The sequence below is a fragment of the Bos grunniens genome, chromosome 5 (assembly GCF_055505025.1).
Source record: "Bos grunniens cultivar Pamir isolate PY7600 chromosome 5, Bosgru_T2T1.0, whole genome shotgun sequence".
In the NCBI taxonomy this organism is placed as follows: domain Eukaryota; kingdom Metazoa; phylum Chordata; class Mammalia; order Artiodactyla; family Bovidae; genus Bos; species Bos grunniens.
Genome location: NC_141169.1, coordinates 79,789,689 through 79,810,107, shown reverse-complemented (window position 1 = coordinate 79,810,107; position 20,419 = coordinate 79,789,689). Strand labels below are relative to the sequence as shown.

At 39.6% G+C, this 20,419-nt stretch overlaps 1 long non-coding RNA gene across 1 annotated transcript in view; it reads left to right on the top strand.

Annotated features, from left to right (window-relative positions):
* The first annotated feature begins 11,940 nt into the window (after positions 1-11,940).
* The window catches only part of LOC147372509 (uncharacterized), a 33,598-nt gene continuing 25,119 nt past the window's right edge, over positions 11,941-20,419 (top strand). The window contains exon 1 of the long non-coding RNA XR_015164140.1: positions 11,941-12,148. This is a non-coding gene — a long non-coding RNA (uncharacterized LOC147372509). The remainder of the gene's footprint in view (positions 12,149-20,419) is intronic.

Below are 20,419 nucleotides of genomic sequence, written 5' to 3'. Positions count from 1 at the left end.
CCTCAAACAATTAAACATACAATTTCCATATGAGCCAACAATTCCAAGTATATGCTTTCCAAGTATATACTCATATGTATATACTCAGGAGAAATAAAAAGATATCTCCACACAAAAAGTTGAACACATATTTTCACAAGAGCATTATTCACATAACCACAAAATAGAAACAACCCAAATGTTCATCAACTGATGAGTAGATAAATAAGATGTGACATGCCCATACAAAGGAATATTATTGAAGCATAAAAAGGAATGAAATGCTGATACATGTAAAAGCATGGATGAGTCTTGAAAATATTATGCTACAAGAAAAGAATCAGATAAAAGATATAAAATTTGCTGTTCCTCACCCCAGCAAATGCCACACCACAGCCTTGAACTAGGTCTGGGAAAAACACAGCAGAGAAAGGATGCAACCTTCAGCTGCTTTGGGGCAGAACTGCAGACACTGGCAGGGGGAACACATAGGTTTGCTGTGACCACAGAGGCCTCACTTGCTTCAACAGTCACCTCCTTTGAAGCAGGGCACGCACTCAAGGGCAACAATGCCTGATAGAACCCAAACCTCAGGGCTTATAGTCCAACAATTAGGAGAAGACCCCATCCCCACTAGGGCAGTGACAGCAGCAGGGCAGAGGAAGCTCTGCCCACACATCCAGCACAGGCTCTGGACACCACAGTACAAATCATATCCCCTGTCAAGGGGATAGCAACTGGCACACTCAGAAAAAAGACATGGCTGGTATGCAGAAAAAAGGAGAACTTTCACCAAAAATGTTGCACTCACAGAAGTCTAGACAGGGATGCTACCACATTAAAACACTGCTTCAAGACCACAGTAGAGAAATTCACGTAAAATGAAAAAACAAAGGAAACACTTCCAATCAAAGGAACAAGAGGAATCCCCTGAAAGAATAATGAAACAGACCTCACTACTGTACTAGACCCAGAGTTCAAAAAGGAGATAATAGAAATGATGAAGGGATTAAGAAAGATTATTGAAAGAAAAGCAGATCATAGTAAAAAGGAAATAGAAACTATGAACTAATCAAAATTGGACAATTCAATTGCTGAGACAAAAACCAACCAAGAAACAATGAAGAGCAGACTAAACAACATAATAGCAGGCTAAATAATAATAACAAAGGAAAAATGACTAAGTGAGCTGGAAGACAGATCAGAATAGCAGACAGAAAGACAAGTGAAAAACAAAGGAAATAAACATAATACACGTTGTTGTTCTTCAATCATTCAGTTGTGTCTGACTCTGCAACTCCATGGACTGCAGCACACTAGGATTCCCTGTCCTTCACCATCTCACAGAGCTTGCTGAAATTCATGTCCATTGAGTCAGTGATGCCATCCAACCATCTCGTCCTCTGTCATCCCCATCTCCTCCTGCCTTCAGCCTTTCCCAGCTTCAGGGTCTTTTCAGTGAGTCAGCTCTTCACATCAGGTGGCCAAAATATTAAAGCTTCAGCTTAGGCCTCAGTCCTTCCAATGAATATTCAGGACTGATTTCCTTTAGGATTGACTAATTTGATCTCCTTGCTGTCCAAGGGACTCACAAGAGTCTTCTCCAGCACCACAGTTTGAAAGCATCAATTCTTTGGCATTCAGTCTTCTTTATGGTCCAACTCTCACATCTATATGTTACTACTGGAAAAATCATAGCTTTGACTATACAGACATTTGTCGACAAAGTGATGTCTCTGATTTTTAATACACTGTCTAGGGTTGTCATAGCTTTTCTTCCAAGGAGCAAGCATCTTTTCATTTCATGGCTGGGGTCACCATCTCCAGTGATTTTGGAGCCCAAGAAAATAAGTCTGTCACTGCACTGCTTCCATTGTTTCCCCATTTATTTTGCCCCATGAAGTGATGGGACTGAATTCCATGATCTCAGTGTTTTGAATGTTGCATCCTCAATCGCTCAATCATGTCTCTTTGTGACCCCCTAGACAATAGCCCACCAGGCTCCTCTGTCCATGGAATTTTCCAGAGAAGAATACCGAAGTGGGTTGCCATTTCTTCTTTCAATGGATCTTCCTGACCCATGGATTGAACCCACATCTGCTCTGTCTCCTGCATTGGCAGGCAGATTCTTTACCACTGTGCCACCTGGGAAGCGCAATTGAATGTTAAGTTTAAGCCAATTTTTTCACGTTTTTCTTTCACCTTCATCAAGAGGCTCTTTAGCTCCTCTTCACTTTCTGTCTTAAGAGTGGCATCATCTGCATATCTAAGATTATTGATATTTCTCCTGGGAATCTTGATTCCAGCTTGTGCTTCATCCAGCCCAGCATTTTGCATGATGTACTCTACATATAGGAGAAGGCAATGGCACCCCACTCCAGTACTCTTGCCTGGAAAATCCCATGGATGGAGGAGCCTGGTAGGCTGCAGTCCATGGGGTCGCTAGGAGTCAGACACGACTGAGCAACTTCACTTTCACTTTTCACTTTCATGCATTGGAGAAGGAAATGGCAAGCCACTCCAGTGTTCTTGCCTGGAGAATCCCAGGGATGGGGGAGCCTGGTGGGCTGCTGTCTCTGGGGTCACACAGAGTCGGACAGGACTGAAGCAACTTAGCAGCAGCAGCAGCACTCTGCATATAAGTCAAATAAGTATGGTGACAATATACAGCCTAACATACTGCTTTCCAAATTTTGAACCAGTCTGTTATTCCATGTCTGATTCTAACTGTTGCTTCTTGATCTGCATACAGGTTTCTCAGGAGGCAGGTAAAGTGGTCTGATATTCCCATCTCTTTTAGAATTTTCCACAGTTTGTTGTGATCCACACAGTCAAAGGCTTTAGTGTAGTCAATGAAGCAGAAGTAGATGTTTCTCTGGAATTCAGTAGCTTTTTCTATGATTCAACAGATGTTGGTAATTTGATCTCTGGTTCCTCTGCCTTTTCTAAACCCAGCTTTAAGATCTGGAAGTTCTCGGTTCACATACTGTTGAAGCCTAGCTTGAAGGATTTTGAGCATTATCTTATAGCATGTGCTGCTGCTGCTAAGTCACTTCAGTCGTGTCTGACTCTGTGTGACCCCATAGACAGCAGCCCACCAGGCTCCCCCATCCCTGGGATTCTCTAGGCAAGAATACTGGAGTGGGTTGCCATTTCCTTCTCCAATGCATGGAAGTGAAAAGTCAAAGTGAAGTCACTCAGTCCTGTCCAACTCTTAGTAACCACATGTGAGATGAGTACAATTGTGCAGTAGTTTGAACATTCTTTGGTATTGCCCTTCTTTGGAATAGGAATGAAAACTGATCTTTTCCAGTCCTGTGCCTACTGCTGAGTTTTCCAAATTTGCTGACACATTGAGTGTAGCACTTTAACAGCATCATCCTTTAGGATTTGAAATAGATGAGCTAGAATTCCATCACCTCCACTAGCTTAGTTCATAGTGATGCTTTGCACCCCAGGATGTCTGGCTCTAGGTGAGTGATCATATCATCATGGTTATCTGGGTCATTAAGAGCTTTTTAATATAGTTCTTCTGTGTATTCTTGCCACCTCTTCTTAATATATTCTGCTTCTGTTAGGTCCATACTGTTTCTCTCCTTTAGTGTGCCCATCTCTACATGAAACATTCCCTTGATATCTCTAATTTTCTTGAAGAGATCTCTAGTCCTTCCCATTCTATTGTTTTCCTCTTTTTTTTTTTTTTCTTGCATTGTTCAACTAGGAAGTCTTTCTTATATCTCTTTGCTCTTCTTTGGAATTCTTCATTCAAATGAAGATATCTTTCCTTTTATCCTTTGCCTTTCTCTGCTCTTCTTTTCTCAACTATTTGTAAGGCCTCCTCAGACAACCATTTTGCCATTTTGCATTTCTTTTTCTCGGGAATGATCTTGATCACTGCCTCCTGTGCAATATCATGAACCTTTGTCCATAGTTCATCAGGCACTCTGTCTGTCAGATCTAATCCCTTGAATCTATTTGTCACTTCCACTGTATAATCCTAAGGGATATGATATAGGTCATGCCTGAATGGTCTAGTGGTTTTCCCTACTTTCTTCAATTTAAGTCTGAATTTGGCAATAAGGAGTTCATGATCTGAGCCATAGTCAGCTCCCAGTCTTGTTTTTGCTGACTGTATAGAGCTTCTCCATCTTTGGCTGCAAAGAATATAATCAGTCTGATTTCACTATTGACCATCAGGTGATGTCCATGTGTAGAGTCTTCTCTTGTATTGTTGAAAGAGAGTGTTTGCTATGATCAGTACGTTCTTTTGGCAAAACTCTATTAGCCTTTTCCCTGCAGGTCTTTATAGAACCATTTAACTTCAACTTCTTCAGCATTACTGGTTGTAGCATAGACTTGGATTACTGTGATATTGAATGGTTTGCCTTGGAAACAGACAGAGATCATTCTGTCATTTTAGACATTGCACCCAAGTACTGCATTTTGGACTCTTTTGTTGACTATGAGGGCTACTCCATTTCTTCCAAGAGATTCTTGCCCACAGTAGTAGATATCATGGTCATCTGAGTTAAATTTTCCCATTCCAGTCCATTATAGTTCACTTATTCATAAAATGTCAATGTTCACTCTTGCCATCTCCTGTTTGACTACTTCCAATTTATCTTGATTCATGGACCTAACATTCCAGGTTCTTATGTAATACTCTTCTTTACAGCATCAGACCATACTTCCATCACTAGTCACATCAACAACTGGGTGTTGTTTTTGCTTTGGCTCTGTCCCTTCATTGTTTCTGGAGTAATTTCTCTGCTCTTCTCCAGTAGCATATTGGGCACCTACTGACCTGGAAGTTCATCTTTCAGTGTCGTATCCCCTGGACACTCACAGGCAAGTCTGGGTCAGTCTCTTGTGTGGTCACTGCTCGTTTCTCCTGGTGCGCACAAACTTTTGTTTGTGCCCTCCAAGAGTCTGTTTCACCAGTCCTGTGTAAGTTCTGTAATCAAATCCCCCTGGCCACCAAAGTCAATTCCCTGGGGGTTCTCAGTCTCTTTGTCAGATACCTAGGTTGGGAAATCTGTTCTGGGTCCTAGAACTTTCTTAGCAGTGCAAGAATTTATTTGGTATAATTGTTCTACAGTTTGTGGGTCATCTGCTAGGTGGCTCTATAGTGGGATTAATGGTAACCTCCTCCAAGAGGGCTTATGCCACTTGCTGTGTGACCCAGATCCGCTGCACCCAGAGTCCCTTCCCCTGTGGAAGGCCACTGCTGACCTGTATCTCTGCAGGAAACACTCAAACACTCAAAGGATTCTCTGGCTCAGTCTGTGTGGTCTCTGGGTCCTGGTGCACACAAAGTTTTATTTGAGCCCTCTAAGCATTTCTGGTAGGTGTAGGGTTTGATTTTAAATGCAATTTTGCCCCTCCTACCATCTTTCTGGGGCTTCTCCTTTGCCCTTGGATGTGGGGGTGTCCTTTTATGGTGGGATCCAACATTCTCCTGTCAATGTTTGTTCAGCAGCAAGTTGTACTTTTGGAGATCTTGCAGGAGATGAGCACACGTCCTTCTACTCTGTGATCTTGTGCAGCCCCTTAAAAGGATCATACACCATAGTCAAGTTGGACTCATTCCAGGGTCACAAAGCCAGTTCAACATAAGTAAATCAATCAATGTGATACACCACAGTGATGAAAAGAAATATGAGAACCACAAAATTGTCTCAATAGATGCAAAAAAAAATCATCTGATATAGAGTGAAGTAAGCCAGAAAGAAAAACACCAATACAGTATACTAACGCATATATATGGAATTTAGAAAGATGGTAACAATAACCCTGTATACAAGATAGCAAAAGAGACACTGATGTATAGAACAGTCTTTTGGACTCTGTGGGAGAGGGAGAGGATGGGATGATTTGGGAGAATGGCATTGAAATACGTATAATATCATATATGAAACGAGTCACCAGTCCAGGTTCAATGCACGATACTGGATGCTTGGGGCTGGTGCACTGGGACGACCCAGAGGGATGGTATGGGGAGGGAGGAGGGAGGAGGGTTCAGGATGGGGAACACATATATACCTGTGGCAGATTCATTTCTATGTTTGGCAAAACCAATACAATATTTAAAAATAAAATAAAATAAAAAAAGAAAGAAAAAAAGTCATCTGATATAATTCAACATCCATTGATAGTAAAAATAACTCTTCACCAAAGGGGATATAGAGAGAACATAGTAAAAGCCTTTTATAACAAACCCACAGCCAACATACTACTCAATGGTGAAAAGCTGAAGTCTTCTCATTATATTCAGGAACATGGCAAGGATACCCATTCTCACCACTTCTCTTCTACATAGTATTGGAGGCCCTAGCCACAGCAATCAAACAAGAAAAGAAATACGTGGTATCCAAATGGAAAGGGAATAGGTAAAACTGTCCTAATTTGAAGATGACAAAATACTCTATGTAGAGAATCCTAAATTCTTCATACAAAAACTATTAGAACTAATAAATGCATCCAGAAAGGTAGCAGGATACAAGGTTAATATATAGAAATCTGTTGCATTTCTTTACACTAACTATGAAATTTCAGAAAAGGTAACAAGCAAACAAACAAAAAACACTATTTAAAATCACACACAAAAATACTTAGGAATAAACTTAACCAAGGAGGTAATACACTGCAAATTATAAAACATTGATAAAGGAAATTGAAGATGATTCAAAGAAATGAAAAGCTATACCATGCTCTTCAATCGGAAGAATGAATATCATTATGTGGTCATATTACACAGAGCAGTGTACAGATTTAATGCAATCCCTATGAAAATACTCATGACATTTTCCACAGAACTAGAACAAATAATCCTAAAATTTATATGGAACCACAAAAGACCCAAAACTGTCAAACAATCCTCAGGAAAAAGAGCAAAGCAGGAGGGATAACTCTCCCAGACTTCAAACTATACTGAAAAGCCACTGTAATTAAAACAGTGTAGTTTTGGCACAAAAATAGATGTATAGACCAATGAAAGAGAGCAGACAGCCCTGAGAACATTAAACCTACACACCTACAGCCAATTAATCTAAAACAAAGGGGACGAGAATATACTATGAAAAATTCTCTAGCAAATGATATTGAGAAAGCTGGACAGCTATATGTAAACCAGTGATATAAGAACACTGTCTCATACCATACACAACTCAAAATTATTTAAAGACCTAAATATAAGACTTGACACCATGAAACTCTCAGAAGAGAGAACAGTCAAAACTTTCTCAGACATAAATTATAGCAATATTTTTCTTCAACCTGTCTCCCAGGCAAAAGAAATAAAGGCAAAAATATACAAATTGAATCTAATCAAACTTAAAAGATTTTTCTACAAATAACAGATGCTGAAGGAGGTGTGGAAAAAAGGGAACCCTGTTGGTGGGAATGTAAATTGATTTGGCCACCATATATATATATATATATATAGTCCCTTGGGCACGTCAGAGGTGGCCTAGTGGTAAAGAACCCACCTGCCAATGCAGGAGATGTAAGAGATCCTGGTTTGATTCCTGAGTCAGGAAGATCCCCTGGAGAAGGGCATGGCAACCCACTCCAGTATTCTTACCTGGAGAATCCCATGGACAGAGGAACCTGATGGGCTATAGTCCATAACATCACAGAGTCAGACATGACTGAAGAGACTTAGTACACATGCATACAATGTCCCTTGGACAGCAAGGAGATCAAACCAGTCAATCCTAAAGGAAATCAACACTGAATATTCATTGGAAGGACTGATGCTAAAGCTGAAGTGCCAATACTTTGGCCACCATTAATGCAAAGAGCCAACTGATTGGAAAAGACCCTGATGCTTGGAAAGATTGAAGGCAAAAGGAGAAGATGGTGGCAGAGAATGAGATGGTTAAATAGCATCACCAACTCAATGGACGTGAATCTGAGCAAACTCCAGGAGATAGTAAAGGACAGGGAAGCCTAGCATGCTAGAGTCCATGGGGTTGCAAAGAGTCAGATACCACTTAATGACTAAGCAACAACAACAAAGCCACTATGGAAAATAGTATGGAAGTTCCTTAAAAAACTAAAAACAGAGTTTCTATATGATACAGCAATCCCACTCCCAGACAAAACTCTTAAATGGAAAAGATACATGCACCTGTATGTTCATAGCAGCAGCATTTACAATAGCTGAGACATGGAAACAACTGAAATGTCATGGACAGATAAATGGATAAAAAAAATGTGAGTATATATATATGTATGTATGTATATGTATATATATATATATATATATATATATATATATAATGGAATATTAAAGTAGCAAATGGCAACCCACTCCAATATTCTTGCCTGGAAATTTCCATGGACAGAGGAGCCTGGCAGGTTACAGTCCATGGGGTCACACATGACTGAGTGTGTGTGCGTGCACACACACACACACGCACGGAATATTACTCAGATATAAAAAAGAATGAAATAATACCTTTTCCAGCAATATGAATGAACCTAGAGATTATCATGCTAAGTGAAGTAAGTCAGAAAGAGAAAGACAAATACCATATGGTATCACTTATATGTGGAATCTAAAATATGACCAAATTAACACATCTACTAAACAGAAATAGACTCTCAGATGTAGAGAACAAACTTGTGGTTGCCAAGGTGGAGGGGAGATGTGGGAGGAATGGATTGGAAGGCTGGGATTAGTATATTCAAATAGGATGGAAAACAATCAGGTCCTACAGTATAGCACAGGGAACTATATTCAATATCCTGTGATAATGGAAAAGAATATGGAAAGAATGTTGAGAGATATATATATAACTGAATCACTTTGCTATACAGCAGAAATCAACAGAACATTGTAAATTAACTATACTTAAGAAAAAATTTTAATATAAATAAAACTTTTGCATAGCATAAGAAACCATCAACTCAACAAAAAGACAACCTAAGGACAAGGAGAAAATATTTGCAAAACATGCAACCAAAAAAGAGTTAATACCCAAAATATACAGACAGCTCATACAAACCAATATCAAAACACAAACAACCCAATTAAAAAATGGGCAGAAGACTTAAATAGAAGTTTCTCCAAAGAAAACATACAGATGGTCAATAGGCATATGAAAAGATGCTCAACATCTCCAAAGATTAAAGAAATGCAAATCAAAACCACAATGAATGAGTACCTCATGCTGGTCAGATGGCTATCATCAAAAAGTCAACAAATAACAAATGCTTGAAAGGATGTAGAGAAAAGGAAATCCCCCTATGCTCTTGATGGGAATGTAAACTAGTACAACCACTATGGAAAACAATATGGAGGTTCCTTAAAAAATGAAAAATAGAGCTACCATATGATCCAGCAATCCAACTCCTGGGCATATATCCAGAAAAGTTGAAAACCCTAATTTAGAATGATACATATATCTCAGAATTCATAGCATTATCATTTACAGTATCCATGACATGGAGTACATCATGCGAAATGCTGGGCTGGATGAATCATAAGCTGGAATCAAGATTACTGGGAGGAATATCAATAGCTTCAGATATGCAAATGGTACTCTAATAGCAGAAAGTGAAGAGGAACTAAAGAGCCACTTGATGAGGGCAAAAGAGGAGAATGAAAAGGCTGGTTTAAAACTTAACATCCAAAAAACTAAGATCATGTCATCTGGTCCCACCACTTAATGGCAAATAGGAAGGGGAAAAGTGGAAGCAGTGAAAAATTTTATTTTCCTGGTGTCGGGACCAGTCCAACAACGAACCAACCTGAGGGATCAGTACCACAGAGGAATAAAGAAAAAGAAGACTCAGAAATAAAGTGGGAATCAGGGGGCTGATGCCATTCGCAGGCAAAAGCCCAGATCCTAATCCTTGCAATACTTTGGCCACCTGATGCAAAGAGCTGACTCATTGGAAAAGACCCTGATGCTGGGAAAGATTGAGGGCAGGAGGAGAAGGGGACAACAGAGGATGAGGTGGTTGGATGGCATCACCAACTCAATGGACATGGGTTTGGGTGGACTCTGGGAGTTGGTGATGGACAGAGAGGCCTGGCGTGCTGTGGTTCATGGGGTGGCAAAGAGTCGAACACGACTGAGCAACTGAACTGAACTGAACTAATCCTTGCATGCCTTTTATTGTTAACTTCTACTTCCTTGTTCGTGCTCTAGAGATATCTGTTCTTTACAATCTCAGATTGGGGGTAAAGATATAGAATGCACAGTCCTCAGTGTCAAACCTTCAGGCCTTTCATGACTTTGTTTAGCCCTTCAGCTAGTGACGCCCTTTCTCAGCAACTCCCTCAAGGCTCTGGTTACAGGAACAGTCACTAATGGTTTTCCATCAGTTGCATCAGTACTTCAATATCTTGTTTTCAAGATGTCTTTCCAAGATGTACTTTTTACTGCTCCCAGCCCTTTGCCTGGGGGAGATGAGAAAGTCATTCTTATTTTTCAAAAAAGCCCTGTTAATTATAGTACAGGCCTGTGCATAGCATATTCCCTACATCGGGACTCTAAAATCATTATGGACAGTGACTGCAGCCATGAAATTAAAAGGTGCTTGCTCCTTGGAAGGAAAACTATGAAAACCTAGACAGCATATTAAAAAGCAGAAGCATCACTTTGCCATCAAAGGTCCATATGTGTATAATCAAAGCTATGGTTTTTCCAGTAGTCATGTATGGATGTGAGTGTTGGACCATAAAGAAGGCTGAGCACCAAAGAACTGATGCTTTCAAACTATGGTGCTGGAGAACTCTTTTTTTAAAATATTTATTTATTTTTAATTGATTGATGATTGGTTTACAATATTGGTTTGATTTCTGTCATACAACAACACGAATTAACCATAGGTATACATATGTCCCCTCCCTCTTGAATCTCCCTCCCACTTCCCACCCATTCCCACCCTTCTAGATCATTACAGAGCCCCAGTCTGAGTTCCCTGAGTCATACAGCAAATTCCCATTGGCTGTCTATTTACATGTGTTAGTGTATATGCATCCATGCTACTCTCTCCATTTATCTCACCCTCTTGCTCTTCTCTCCTACCCTTGTCTATAAGTCTCTTCTCTATGTCTGCATCTCCATTGCTGCTCTGTGAACAGATTTCATCAGTATCACCCTTCTAGATTCCATATATATGTGTTAATATAAGATATTTGTTTTTCTCTTTCTGACTTACTTCACTCAGTATAATAGGCTCTAGGTTCATCTACCTCATTAGAACTGACTAAAATACATTCCTTTTTATGGCAGAATAGTATTCTATTGTATATATGCACCACAGCTTCTTTATCCATTCATCTGTCGATGGACATCTAGGTTGCTTCCATGTCTTGGCTTTTGTAAACAGTGCTGCAGTGAACACTGGAGTACGTGTCTTTTTCAGTTTTTATTTCTTCAGGGTGTGAGCCTAGAACTGGTATTTCTAGAGCATATGGTGGTTTTATTCCTAGTTTTTTTAAGGAATCTCCATACTGATTTTCATGGCTGATACTACCTTCTTGGCTGTATCAATTTACATTCCCACCAGCAGTGTAGGAGGGTTCCCTTTTTGGAGAAGACTCAAGAGTCCCTTGGACAGCAAGGAGATCAAACCAGTCAATTCTAAAGGAAATCAACCCTGAATATTCATTGGAAGGACTGATGCTGAAGCTGAAGCTCCAAAGCTGAAGCTTTGGCCACCTGATGTGAAGAGCTGACTCATTAGAAAATACCCTGATGCTGGGAAAGATTGAGAGCAAGAGAAGAAGGGGACAACAAAGGATGAGGCGGTTGGATGGCATAACTGACTCAATGGAGATGAATCTGAGCAAATTCTGGGAGAAATGAAGGACAGGGGAGCCTGGTGTGTCCATGGGGGTCACAGTGTCAGACATGACTTACCAACTGAACAACAGCAACGAAGACACAGGAACAATCCAAGTGCCCATCAACAAATGATTGGCCCATTAACAGATAACTGACTTAAGATGACTGGCTTAAGAAATAAATGTTGAAAACAAACAAATGGGGAGGAGCCAAGATGGCAGAGGAGTAGGACGGGGAGAACACTTTCTCCCCCACAAATTCATCAAAAGAGCATTTAAACGTCGAGTAAAATCCACAGAACAACTTCTGAATGCCGGCAGAGGACATCAGGCACCCAGAAAAGCAACCCAACTCTTCGAAAGGAGGTAGGAAAAAATATTAAAAACAAAAAAAAAGAGACAAAAGAGGGAGGGACGGAGTTCCGTCCTGGGAAGGGAATCTTAAAAAGAGAGAAGTTTCCAAACACCAGGAAACCTTCTCACTGCCGAATCTGTGCTGAGCTTTGGAAGCACAGAGGGTAACATAACAGGGAGAAAAAATAAATAAACAATTAAAACTCACAGATTGTGAGCCCTATGGTAACTCCCCCAGCAGAGAAGCAGCGCAGACGCCTGCATCCGCCATTAGCAAGCGGGGGCTGGGCAGGGAGGCGCCGCGCGGGCTGCATTGCTGAGAGTAAGAATCTGGCCAGAATACCCTGAGCGCTATCTGAGCGAAATAATTTGGGCTAGCAAACCAGACTGTGGGATATCTACCACGCGAAAAGCCAGCCCTAACCTAAGACCGCCAGGCCCGCGCACGGAACAAAGGACTGAACAGAGATAGCCGGCTGCAGACCTTCCCCCTCCGGTGACAGGCAGCCAGAGCCGGAAGGGGGCAATCGCAGCCCCAGAGAGACATTATCTATAAAACTGTAAGCAGGCTTCTTTGCTAACTAAAACTTCTTGGGGGTCTGGACAGTCAACATCTGCCTGAGAAGGTGCGCCGGTTTTACACCCAGATAACCGAGTGGCGGGGAGGCGATAAGTCGCAGCATTGGCGCTCGCCAAACACCTCATCACCTGAGCTGCTCGGACCTGGGAAGAGCACAAAACGCAGGCCCAACTGAGTCTGCGCCTCTGAGGACTACCTGAGTGCCTGAACCTGAGCGGCTTGGACCTGGAAGGTGCATGCAGCCCAGGGCCGGCCTCGGATTGTTCCCGGCGGAACAACCTAGAGTCCAAGCAGTGTGGACAGGGAGGCTACACGCGCCGTGAGCGGGGGCAGACCCAGGATGGCTGAGGCACTGCGAGCCCACGCCAGTGTTATTTGTTTGCAGCATCCCTCCCTCCCTCCCCACAGCGCGACTGAACAAGTAAGCCTTAAAAAAAAAAAAAAGTGTCCTCCACCGTCCCCTTTGTGTCAGGGCGGAAACCAGATACTGAAGAGACTAGCAAACAGAAGAAGATATAACAGAGGGAAACGCCTTGGAAGCTACAGGCAATAGATCAAAACCCTGTGGTTACTACGGACTACATAGGAAGGGGCCTATAGATCTTGAGAAATATAAGTCTGACCAAGGAACTAGCCAAAAATGAACTGAACCCACAACACCCACAACAAAACCAAGAAAGTCCTAGATATATTTTTATTATTTTTACGATCATTCTTTCTTTCTTTTTTTTTTAATTAAAAAAAAATTTTTTAAGTCCTCTATTGTTCCTTTAATTTTCACTTTTATAACCTATTACTTTGCAAAAAAAAAAAAGACCCTATTTTTTTCTTCTTCAGCAAACTTCATATATATATATATTTTATAACCTTGTTTTTTTTTTTTTCCTTCTTTTCTTTATCATTGTATTTTTGAAATTCCAAACTCTACTCTAGATTTTTTATTTTCGCTTTTTGGTATTCGTTATCAATTTTATACCTATAGTTTTTTTTTATATAATTTCTGTGACTTTTTTTTTCTTCTCTGTTTCTTTCTCTTCTTCTTTTATATAACATTGTATATCTGAATGACATCAATTTTGTACCTGTATTTTCTTTATAATTTTTGTGACATTGTTTGTTTTTGTTTGTTTTCTCTCTTTATTTTTCTTCTTCTTTTTTTTTTTTAACATTGTATTTTTGAAATTCCAAACTCTACTCTAGATTTTTAATTTTTGCTTTTTGATATTAGTTATCAATTTTGTACCTGTACTTTCTTTATAATTTTCGTGACCTTGTTTGTTTTTGTTTGTTCGTTTTTTCTCTTTCTTTTCCTTCTTCTTTTCTTTAACATCGTATTTTTGAAATCCCAAACTCTACTCTAGATTTTTAATTTTTGCTTTTATGTATTTGTTACCAACTTTGTACCGTTAAGAACCCAATCTTCAGGACCCATTTTTCACTAGGGAGCGAGATTACTGGCTTGACTGCTCTCTCTCCCTTTGGACTCTCCTTTTTCTCCACCAGGTCGCCTGTGTCTCCTCCCTAACCCCTCTCTACTCTACCCAACTCTGTGAATTTCTGTGTTCCAGACGGTGGAGAACACTTAGGGAACTGATTACTGGCTGGATCTGTCTCCCTCCTTTTCATTCCCCCCTTTTATCCTTCTGGCCACCTCTGTCACCTTCCTCCTTCTTCTCTTCTCTGTATAACTCCGTGAACATCTCTGAGTGGTCCAGTTGTGGAGTGCACATAAGGAAGTGACTACTGGCTAGCCCACTCTCTCCACTATTGATTCACCTCATCTCATTTGGGTCACCTCTAACTCCCTCCTCCCTCTTCTCTTCTCCATGTAACCCTGTGAACCTCTCTGAGTGACCCTCGCCGTAGAGAAACTTTTCATCTTTAATGTAGATGTTTTATCAATGGTGCTGTATAGAAGGAGAAGTTTTGAAACTACTGTAAAAATAAGACCGATAACCGGAAGCAGGAGACTTAAGTCCAAACCCTGACTCCAGGGAACTCCTGACTCCAAGGAACATTAATTGACAGGAGCTCATCAAATGCCTCCATACTGACACTGAAACCAAGCACCACACAAGGGCCAATAAGTTCCAGGGCAAGACATACCAAGCAAATTCTCCAGCAACAAAGGAACACAGCCCTGAGCTTCAAAATACAGGCTGCCCAAAGTCACCCCAAAACTATAGACATCTCATAACTCATTACTGGACATTTCATTGCACTCCAGAGAGAAGAAATACAGCTCCACCCACCAGAACACCGACACAAGCTTCCCTAACCAGGAAACCTTGACAAGCCACCTGTACAAACCCACACACAGTGAGGAAACACCACAATAAAGAGAACTCCACAAACTGCCAGAATACAGAAAGGACACCCCAAACTCAGCAATTTAAACAAGATGAAGAGACAGAGGAATACTCAGCAGATAAAGGAACAGGATAAATGCCCACCAAACCAAACAAAAGAGGAAGAGATAGGGAATCTACCTGATAAAGAATTCCGAATAATGATAGTGAAATTGATCCAAAATCTTGAAATTAAAATGGAATCACAGATAAATAGCCTGGAGACAAGGATTGAGAAGATGCAAGAAAGGTTTAACAAGGACCTAGAAGAAATAAAAAAGAGTCAATATATAATGAATAATGCAATAAATGAAATTAAAAACACTCTGGAGGCAACAAATAGTAGAATAACAGAGGCAGAAGATAGGATTAGTGAATTAGAAGATAGAATGGTAGAAATAAATGAATCAGAGAGGATAAAAGAAAAACGAATTAAAAGAAATGAGGACAATCTCAGAGACCTCCAGGACAATATTAAACGCTACAACATTCGAATCATAGGGGTTCCAGAAGAAGAAGACAAAAAGAAAGACCATGAGAAAATACTTGAGGAGATAATAGTGGAAAATTTCCCTAAAATGGGGAAGGAAATAATCACCCAAGTCCAAGAAACCCAGAGAGTCCCAAACAGGATAAACCCAAGGAGAAACACCCCAAGACACATATTAATCAAATTAACAAAGATCAAACACAAAGAACAAATATTAAAAGCAGCAAGGGAAAAACAACAAATAACACACAAGGGAATTCCCATAAGGATAACAGCTGATCTTTCAATAGAAACTCTTCAAGCCATGAGGGAATGGCAAGACATACTTAAAATGATGAAAGAAAATAACCTACAGCCCAGATTATTGTACCCAGCAAGGATCTCATTCAAGTATGAAGGAGAAATCAAAAGCTTTTCAGACAAGCAAAAGCGAGAGAATTCTGCACCACCAAACCAGCTCTCCAACAAATACTAAAGGATATTCTCTGGACAGGAAACATAAAAACAGTGTATAAACTCGAACCCAAAACAATAAAGTAAATGGCAACGGGATCATACTTATCAGTAATTACCTTAAACGTAAATGGGTTGAATGCCCCAACCAAAAGACAAAGACTGGCTGAATGGATACAAAAACAAGACCCCTACATATGTTGTCCACAAGAGACCCACCTCAAAACAGGGGACACATACAGACTGAAAGTGAAGGGCTGGAAAAAGATTTTCCATGCAAATAGGGACCAAAAGAAAGCAGGAGTAGCAATACTCGTATCAGATAAAATAGACTTTAAAACAAAGGCTGTGAAAAGAGACAAAGAAGGTCACTACATAATGATCAAAGGATCAATCCAAGAAGAAGATATAACAATTATAAATATATATGCACCCAACACGGGAGCACCACAGTACATAAGACAAATGCTAACAAGTATGAAAGGAGAAATTAACAATAACACAATAATAGTGGGAGACTTTAATACCCCACTTACACCTATGGATAGATCAACTAAACAGAAAATTAACAAGGAAACACAAACTTTAAACGATACAATAGACCAGTTAGACCTAATTGATATCTATAGGACATTTCATCCCAAAACAATGAATTTCACCTTTTTCTCAAGCGCACATGGAACCTTCTCCAGGATAGATCACATCCTGGGCCATAAAGCTAGCCTTGGTAAATTCAAAAAAATAGAAATCATTCCAAGCATTTTTTCTGACCACAATGCAGTAATATTAGATCTCAATTACAGGAGAAAAACTATTAAAAATTCCAACATATGGAGGCTGAACAACACGCTGCTGAATAACCAACAAATCACGGAAGAAATCAAAATTTGCATAGAAACGAATGAAAATGAAAACACAACAACCCAAAACCTGTGGGACACAGTAAAAGCAGTCCTAAGGGGAAAGTTCATAGCAATACAGGCACACCTCAAGAAACAAGAAAAAAGTCAAATAAATAACCTAACTCTACACCTAAAGCAACTAGAAAAGGAAGAAATGAAGAACCCCAGGGTTAGTAGAAGGAAAGAAATCTTAAAAATTAGAGCAGAAATAAATGCAAAAGAAACAAAAGAGACCATAGCAAAAATCAACGAAACCAAAAGCTGGTTCTTTGAAAGGATAAATAAAATTGACAAACCATTAGCCAGACTCATCAAGAAACAAAGGGAGAAAAATCATATCAACAAAATTAGAAACGAAAATGGAGAGATCACAACAGACAACACAGAAATACAAAGGATCATAAGAGACTACTATCAACAATTATATGCCAATAAAATGGACAACGTGGAAGAAATGGACAAATTCTTAGAAAAGTACAACTTTCCAAAACTCGACCAGGAAGAAATAGAAAATCTTAACAGACCCATCACAAGCATGGAAATTGAAACTGTAATCAAAAATCTTCCAGCAAACAAAAGCCCAGGTCCAGACGGCTTCACAGCTGAATTCTACCAAAAATTTAGAGAAGAGCTGACACCTATCCTGCTCAAACTCTTCCAAAAAATTGCAGAGGAAGGTAAACTTCCAAACTCATTCTATGAGGCCACCATCACCCTAATACCAAAACCTGACAAAGATCCCACAAAAAAAGAAAACTACAGGCCAATATCACTGATGAACATAGATGCAAAAATCCTTAACAAAATTCTAGCAATCAGAATCCAATAACACATTAAAAAGATCATACACCATGATCAAGTGGGCTTTATCCCAGGGATGCAAGGATTCTTCAATATCCGCAAATCAATCAATGTAATACACCACATTAACAAATTGAAAAATAAAAACCATATGATTATCTCAATAGATGCAGAGAAAGCCTTTGACAAAATTCAACATCCATTTATGATAAAAACTCTCCAGAAAGCAGGAATAGAAGGAACATACCTCAACATAATAAAAGCTATATATGACAAACCCACAGCAAACATTATCCTCAATGGTGAAAAATTGAAAGCATTTCCTCTAAAGTCAGGAACAAGACAAGGGTGCCCACTTTCACCATTACTATTCAACATAGTTTTGGAAGTTTTGGCCACAGCAATCAGAGCAGAAAAAGAAATAAAAGGAATCCAAATTGGAAAAGAAGAAGTAAAACTCTCACTGTTTGCAGATGACATGATCCTCTACATAGAAAACCCTAAAGACTCCACCAGAAAATTACTAGAACTAATCAATGAATATAGTAAAGTTGCAGGATATAAAATCAACACACAGAAATCCCTTGCATTCCTATACACTAATAATGAGAAAACAGAAAGAGAAATTAAGGAAACAATTCCATTCACCATTGCAACGGAAAGAATAAAATACTTAGGAATATATCTACCTAAAGAAACTAAAGACCTATATATAGAAAACTATAAAACACTGGTGAAAGAAATCAAAGAGGACACTAATAGATGGAGAAATATACCATGTTCATGGATTGGAAGAATCAATATAGTGAAAATGAGTATACTACCCAAAGCAATTTATAGATTCAATGGAATCCCTATCAAGCTACCAATGGTATTCTTCACAGAGCTAGAACAAATAATTTCACAATTTGTATGGAAATACAAAAAACCTCGAATAGCCAAAGCTATCTTGAGAAAGAAGAATGGAACTGGAGGAATCAACCTACCTGACTTCAGGCTCTACTACAAAGCCACAGTTATCAAGACAGTATGGTACTGGCACAAAGACAGAAATATTGATCAATGGAACAAAATGCCCAGAGATAAATCCACGCACATATGGACACCTTATCTTTGACAAAGGAGACAAGAATATACAATGGATTAAAGACAATCTCTTTAACAAGTGGTGCTGGGAAATCTGGTCAAGCACTTGTAAAAGAATGAAACTAGACCACTTTCTAACACCATACACCAAAATAAACTCAAAATGGATTAAAGATCTAAACGTAAGACCAGAAACTATAAAACTCCTAGAGGAGAACATAGGCAAAACACTCTCTGACATACATCACAGCAGGATCCTCTATGACCCACCTCCCAGAATATTGGAAATAAAATCAAAAATAAACAAATGGGACCTAATTAACCTTAAAAGCTTCTGCACATCAAAGGAAACTATTAGCAAGGTGAAAAGACAGCCTTCAGAATGGGAGAAAATAATAGCAAATGAAGCAATTGACAAACAACTAATCTCAAAAATATACAAGCAATTCCTACAGCTCAACTCCAGAAAAATAAACGACCCAATCAAAAAATGGGCCAAAGAACTAAATAGACATTTCTCCAAAGAAGACATACAGATGGCTAACAAACACATGAAAAGATGCCCAACATCACTCATTATCAGAGAAATGCAAATCAAAACCACTATGAGGTACCATTTCACACCAGCCAGAATGGCTGCGATCCAAAAGTCTACAAATAATAAGTGCTGGAGAGGGTGTGGAGAAAAGGGAACCCTCTTACACTGTTGGTGGGAATGCAAACTAGTACAGCCACTATGGAGAACAGTGTGGAGAGTCCTTAAAAAACTGGAAATAGAACTGCCTTATGATCCAGCAATCCCACTGCTGGGCATACACACTGAGGAAACCAGAAGGGAAAGAGACACGTGTACCCCAATGTTCTTCGCAACACTGTTTATAATAGCCAGGACATGGAAGCAACCTAGATGTCCATCAGCAGATGAATGGATAAGAAAGCAGTGGTACATATACACAATGGAGTATTACTCAGCCATTAAAAAGAATACATCTGAATCAGTTCTAATGAGGTGGATGAAACTGGAGCCTATTATACAGAGTGAAGTAAGCCAGAAGGAAAAACATAAATACAGTATACTAACGCATATATATGGAATTTAGAAAGATGGTAACAATAACCCGGTGTACGAGACAGCGAAAGAGACACTGATGTATAGAACAGTCTTATGGACTCTGTGGGAGAGGGAGAGGGTGGGAAGATTTGGGAGAATGACATTGAAACATGTAAAATATCATGTATGAAACGAGTTGCCAGTCCAGGTTCGATACACGATACTGGATGCTTGGGGCTAGTGCACTGGGACGACCCAGAGGGATGGTATGGGGAGGGAGGAGGGAGGAGGGTTCAGGATGGGGAACACATGTATACCTGTGGCGGATTCATTTTGATATTTGGCAAAACTAATACAATTATGTGAAGTTTAAAAATAAAATAAAAAAAAAGAAATAAATGTTGCCTTGGATCTAGAGAATATTATAGTTAGTGAAGTAAGAAAAAGAAAGACAAATATCATATGCTGTCACTTATATGCTTATCCACTATATGTGGAATCTTTAAAAAATAATACAAATGAACTAATTTGCAAAACAGAAACAGACTCACAGGCATAGGAAACAAAGTTGG